This window comes from Rhinoderma darwinii, chromosome 3, assembly GCF_050947455.1.
Source record: "Rhinoderma darwinii isolate aRhiDar2 chromosome 3, aRhiDar2.hap1, whole genome shotgun sequence".
Classification (NCBI taxonomy): Eukaryota; Metazoa; Chordata; class Amphibia; order Anura; family Rhinodermatidae; genus Rhinoderma; species Rhinoderma darwinii.
In genome coordinates, this window is record NC_134689.1 from 10129510 (window position 1) to 10136554 (window position 7045).

Consider the following 7045-nt stretch of genomic DNA (forward strand, 5'->3'; position numbering starts at 1 on the left):
TCCCATCATGCCCCCTGTGGTCTATATACAGGGTGTGTGAGTGCAGGTTGCCTAGAATCCACTTGACACCATTTGAGTTTTTCTAGCTACATATACTAATGTTATCACAGAAAGTTCTATCTGCTACATAGTAGACTGCCTGTTAATGCTGCACAGACTTGTTTCAGTCCTTCCAACTAAAGCAACAGAAAGGTTGAACGTATTGCAGGTTGCCCAGCAACCACTTGACATCCTGTCTGGGTGACCACCATTTGAGTTTTTCTAACTACATATACTAATGTTGTCACAGGAGGTTCTATCTGCTACATAGTAGACTGCCTGTTAATGCTGCACAGACTTGTTTCAGTCCTTCCAACTCAAGCAACAGAAAGGTTGAACATATTGCAGGTTGCCCAGCAACAACTTGACATCCTGTCTGGGTGACCACCATTTGAGTTTTTCTAGCTACATATACTAATGTTATCACAGAAAGTTCTATCTGCTACATAGTAGACTGCCTGTTAATGCTGCACAGACTTGTTTAAGTCTCTCCAACTGAAGCAACAGAAAGGTTGAATGTATTGCAGGTTGCCCAGCAACCACTGAACATCCTGTCTGGGTGACCACCATTTGAGTTTTTCTAGCTACATATACTAATGTTGTCACAGGAGGTTCTATCTGCTACATAGTAGACTGCCTCTTGATACTGTACAGACTTGTTTCAGTCCTTCCAACTGAAGCAACAGAATGGTTGAAAAGTTTTCACAAGAAATAAAGAAGTCCTCAAGAATGAGAAGGAAACGTAAAGGTACAGAAATGATTGTAAATGATGTGTTATCTGTGTACTGAGAAGAAGATATCCAGAGGAAGATATTGGTGGAATCAACAAGTTCAGAGATATTATATTTTTGTCCAGAGACGAGCCATAACTTCCTCAACTATTAATTCCAGATTCCAAAATGGGTGCTTAGTGGAAAAGACGGCTCCAGGTTAATGTGGGCCATTGGGGTTCACAGTGGTCCACCCCCAAACCCACCAAGACCCACCACCGGCCAAACTGTATCTCGCCAGACTACGCAATCACAGCACTAGCTTAGACCTTTCTGCTGTTGCAACCTCCCTCGTAGTACTACCATAGAACATGACCTACATACCTTCTCTTTTCTACACATTTCGCCATTAGGGTAGGCTCACACAGGGCGGATATGCTGCGTAAAAGTACACAGTGTATCCGCCCAGGGCGCCACAGGAAATTCCGGCACGAAGAACCGCACCAAATTGTGGTGCAGTTGTTCGGCCGGTATGTCCGCCACGGAAAACTGCACATAAAAAAAAAAAGTTTGATACTTCCACAGCCATGGCGATGCATCCCTCTGCCATTCTGAAGGTCGGCCACCTGGGATAACGTTTCATCCCCTGTAACATGGGATGAAACATTATCCCAGGAGGCCGGCCTGGACAAAGAAACACAGACATCTGGTCAAGTATAAGATTTTTCTTTGAGTTGCGTTTTTTGTGCCGGTATCGCCACTAAAAACGGAACATCTGCTATTTCTTGCGGGTTTTACCCCTTCCCCCCCCCCCCCCCCCCCATTGATTTCAGTGGAGAAAACCAGCAAGAAATAAGCAGCGATCACAAATACAATTGACATGTTGCGGACTAAAAAAAACTGCACCGCAAGTCAATTTCTGAGAGTTTTTTCCGCTTATCATTTACGCAACGTGTGAAAGGGATTTGTTGAAATGTCATCCGCTCTGCCGCTACTGCATTACGCTGTATTATCCGCAGTATTTACGCTACGTGTGAACTTACCTTTATGTCATTTATTTTTACCCTGATATAATTTCTTTCTCTTTTCTTATGCTTCATTGTGTCTGAGCAGGAGGGACTTAAAACAAGTCTGTGCAGCATACAGAGGCAGTCCATTGTACATCCGATATAACATCCTGTGACCACGTCGCTGGATGTAATCGAATAGGGCTCATCCAGACTTTGACCGGTTAAGGACACGGACGATTTTGGCCTTGAGGACCGAACTATTTATTTTATATTTCCCTCTTTGCATTACTGTACCCATAACTTTTTCATTTTTTGTCCGACGTAGCTGTATGACACATTGTTTTTTGCGGAGGGAGTTGTACTTTATGGAGGTACCATTTTTTGGTACATTTACATCATCGTTTAATTTCTATACATTTTTATTTTGCCAAAAACGTAGAAAAAAAAGCAGTTCCGCTGCAGTTATCTTTATTTTTTTTACACCATACACCGATCATCATAAATAACCTTATACATTTATTGCACAGGTTGTTACGGACGTGGCGATACCAAATATGCGTCTATTATTTCATGTCTTGGGACTTATATTTTGAAAAGTTTATTTATTGTAAAAAATGTGTATTTCTATGTATGTTTTTTACTATTTTGTTTTATTTCCCAAAACTTTTTTTTTAAAATTAATTTAACTTTTTTTTTTTTCATCCTATAGAGGGATTTTGCATTTTGATTTTTATTTTTGAACTTTAATCCATTGGTACATATCTATACGCCAGTACATTAGCCTGTGAACTGATTCTACACAGGAAATATGGTCAGACGGCCCTGGGGTCCTTCAATGGGCCCTGGGCTGTCTGCCCATACCAGGTATAGCCATTGATCGCGTCATAGGAATTTCCTGTGATGTGATCAAAGGGGAGACCCCCTTCTCGCTTTAGTTTTGAATCCCGCGTTCAGCTTTGATCGCGGCATTCAAGGGGTTAGAGAGGGGCTGCGGCTGTGTACTACATCATAGAGGGAGGTTCACTGCTCAGGATCCTTCTCTAGCTCCTGATCTGTCAGGCTTGACCCAGCCATTTATTACAAAGTCACCATTCAAATGAATAGGCGGCCATACTAAGCCATGTAATAAGACTTTCCCTGCAGTGACAACAGCTGATAAACAGAGGATCCAGGAGGGTTCTTGGGGTAATCAGACCGCAAGGGCGGCTGTGTTTAGAGTAGATTAGTTTCTTAATATATCTGTATAGCAGTCAGAGCACTGTTATTCTGATACAGAGCTCCAAATCCTCTGTATAGATATAGATTTAAATAAAAATCTGTTTGTCTGCAGCCACCACTAGGGGGAGCTGAGTAGCTTACTACATACTGTTTATACACTCAACTCTATAATAAAACAGTATGCACTAAACTCCTCAGCTCCACCTAGTGGTGGCAAACAGATAATTATTTTAAATTATGTCTATAGAAGGGGATCTGTATCAGAAAAATAGAGCTCCGTACCCTATAAAGATACATTAGAAAATTGATCATCTTTTGGATTTTGGACCTAAAAGTCACATGACATGAAAAGATGGAGGACCATTTCTTGACTATATGTAATGTAGAGTTTGACATCTGCAGTATCTGAAAGTTTTTCATATAACCTTCCGATCCTAATCTGAAAATGTAATGGCAGGAAGGAGGTGAAGGGAAAGTGAGCCCTAATCTACCCACCGCCCTGTCCCTGCCTACTTGCAACGACCCGCCCTAGGCGACGAGGTACAACTGGGCGGCGGTCCCTACGCTGGCTAAGTGCACTGGAAGACAAACGGGGAACACGCAAGGGAAGGGGCAGTAGCCACGGAACGCCACGAGGAAACGGGGCGGCGAACGAACAGTCAGGACCAGGACGAAGTGAGTACACCCGAGCGGGCACGGAGACAGAAGCAAGCCAGGGCAAGCAAAGCAGGTCAAGCAGAACTGCAGCAAGGCAGAAGCACGGCAGAAGCAGGCTGGAGCAAGCAGCAGTGGGGCCAGGAATCCAAAAGAATTACAAGCACTGAGGGAGAGCACAGGGCAGGTAATAAAGGACAGGGGGCGGAGCTAACTCCGACAGACCAGGCCGCGATAGGCTCTCCCACTCCTGAGCCTGCCACCCTGGTTGGTGGGAGATGGTGTCAGTCGAACAGGTCTGGCCTCAGGTGTGGATTGATTAATCCCAGGAGTATAGCTTGATGAAGTACCTGGCAGATCCCTAACAGTACTCCCCCTTTTATGAGGGGCCACCGGACCCTTACTAAGGGGACCCGGTTTAGTGGGGAAGAGGAGGTGGAACCTCCTGATCAATACCCCAGCGTGAACATCACGGGCAGGTACCCAAGTCCTCTCCTCCGGCCCGTATCCTTTCCAATGGACCAGGTACTGGAGGGAGCCCTGGATCATCCTACTGTCCATAATCTTGGCCACCTCGAATTCCACCCCCTCAGGGGTGAGAACGGGAACAGGAGGTATCCTCGAGGGGGACCAGGACGGGGAGCAGCGTTTAAGGAGGGAGGCATGGAAGACGTCATGTATGCGAAAGGATGGGGGGAGCTCCAGACGGAAGGATACAGGGTTGAGGACTTCAATGATCTTATAAGGTCCAATGAATCGGGGAGCAAACTTCCTGGACGGGACCTTAAGGCGCAAGTTCCTGGACGACAACCAGACCAAATCCCCGACGACAAACCGGGAGTTAGCAGAACGTCTACTATCCGCCTGAATCTTTTGTGCGCTCTGGGACGCCTCTAGGTTCTTCTGAACCTGGGCCCAGACAGTGCACAGTTCCCGATGAACCTCCTCTACCTCAGGATTATTGGAACAACCAGGGGAGACGGAGGAGAACCTTGGGTTAAACCCGAAATTACAGAAAAACGGGGAGACCCCTGACGAGTTACTGACCCGGTTATTCAGGGAAAATTCAGCAAGGGGAAGGAATGAGACCCAATCGAATTGACAGTCCGAGATGAAACACCTTAAATATTGTTCCAGGGATTGGTTGGTCCTTTCCGTTTGGCCATTAGTTTCGGGATGGAAGGCGGAGGAGAAGGACAGATCAATCTCCAACTTTTTACAAAAAGCTCTCCAAAATAAGGAAACAAATTGTACCCCTCTGTCAGAAACGATATTGACTGGGGCCCCATGGAGACGCAGGATGTGTTTCACGAACAAAGAAGCTAACGTCTTGGCGTTAGGTAGCTTCTTAAGGGGCACAAAGTGGCACATCTTGCTGAAGCGGTCGACTACCACCCACACCACCGACTTGCCCTGAGATGGAGGCAAATCGGTGATAAAATCCATGGAGATATGGGTCCAAGGTCTCTGGGGAATGGGCAAGGAACGTAGTAGGCCCGCAGGTCGGGACCTAGGGGTTTTGGACCTAGCGCAAACCTCACAAGCGGCGACGTAAGCCCTAACATCTTTAGGCAACCCAGGCCACCAATAGTTTCTGGTAATGAGGTGTTTGGTGCCCAAGATGCCAGGATGACCAGATAGAGCGGAGTCATGGTTTTCCCTGAGTACCCTCAGCCGGTATTGCAGGGGAACAAACAGTTTGTCCCCAGGGACATTCCCGGGAGCTGCACCCTGATAAGCCGCGATATCAGAAGCTAAATCAGAATCCGTGGCAGAGACGATTATACCAGGGGGTAAAATACAAGCGGGATCCTTCTCGGAAGGAGGATTGGCCATGAAACTACGTGACAGAGCGTCAGCCTTAATATTCTTGGACCCAGCCCTATAGGTAACCAAGAAATTAAATCTGGTAAAGAATAGTGCCCACCGAGCTTGTCTAGGATTAAGCCTCCGGGCCGATTCTAGGAAAACCAGATTCTTGTGATCCGTAAGGACCGTTACCTGGTGTCTGGCCCCCTCCAGGAAGTGCCGCCACTCCTCAAACGCCCATTTAATGGCTAGAAGTTCGCGGTTGCCAATATCATAGTTACTCTCCGTGGGCGAAAACTTCCTAGAGAAGTAAGCACAGGGGCGGAGATGGGTGAGGGAGCTGGTACCCTGGGACAAGACGGCCCCCACTCCCACCTCGGAAGCATCAACCTCCACAATAAATGGCTCCTCTTGGTTGGGCTGAATCAGCACGGGGGCCGAGATAAAGCACTTCTTGAGAGTCTCAAAGGCCTGGACGGCCTCAGGGGGCCAATGGAGGACATCGGCACCCTTGCGGGTGAGGTCCGTAAGAGGCTTAGCGACGACCGAGAAGTTGGCAATAAATCTCCTGTAATAGTTGGCGAACCCTAAAAAACACTGTAACGCCTTAAGGGAGGCAGGTTGGACCCATTCCGCCACAGCTTGAACCTTGGCAGGGTCCATGCGGAATTCATGAGGAGTGAGGATTTGCCCTAAAAATGGTATCTCCTGTACCCCAAAGACACATTTTTCAGTCTTAGCAAACAGATTATTCTCCCGAAGGACCTGGAGCACCTTCCTGACATGCTCCACGTGGGAGGACCAGTCCTTGGAAAACACCAGTATGTCATCAAGGTACACAACAAGAAATATCCCCAGGTAATCTCTCAGGATTTCATTAATAAAATTCTGGAAGACAGCAGGGGCATTACACAACCCAAAGGGCATGACCAGGTATTCGAAATGACCCTCGGGTGTGTTGAACGCAGTTTTCCACTCATCCCCCTCTTTGATGCGGATAAGGTTATATGCCCCCCGTAGATCGAACTTAGAAAACCACTGGGCTCCCTGAACCTGATTAAAAAGATCCGGAATCAAAGGAAGTGGGTACTGGTTCCTTACGGTGACCTTATTCAGGTTACGATAATCAATGCACGGCCTAAGACCACCATCCTTCTTCCCCACGAAGAAGAAGCCAGCACCTACAGGAGAAGTCGAGGGGCGAATGAAACCCTTGGCCAGGCATTCTTGGATATACACCCTCATAGCTTCACGTTCAGGACATGAAAGATTAAATATCCTACCCTTAGGAAGCTTGGCACCAGGCACCAAATCGATGGCGCAATCGTAATCTCTATGGGGGGGCAACACCTCAGAGGCCTCCTTGGAAAACACATCGGCGAAGTCCTGAACAAACTCAGGAAGCGTGTTTACCTCCTCCCGGGGAGAAATAGAGTTAACAGAAAGACATGACATCAGACATTCATTACCCCATTTGGTGAGATCCCCAGTATTCCAATCAAACGTGGGATTATGCAACTGTAACCAGGGAAGACCTAATACCAGATCAGACGATAATCCCTGCATCACCAGTACAGAGCACTGCTCCAAATGCATGGAGCCAAC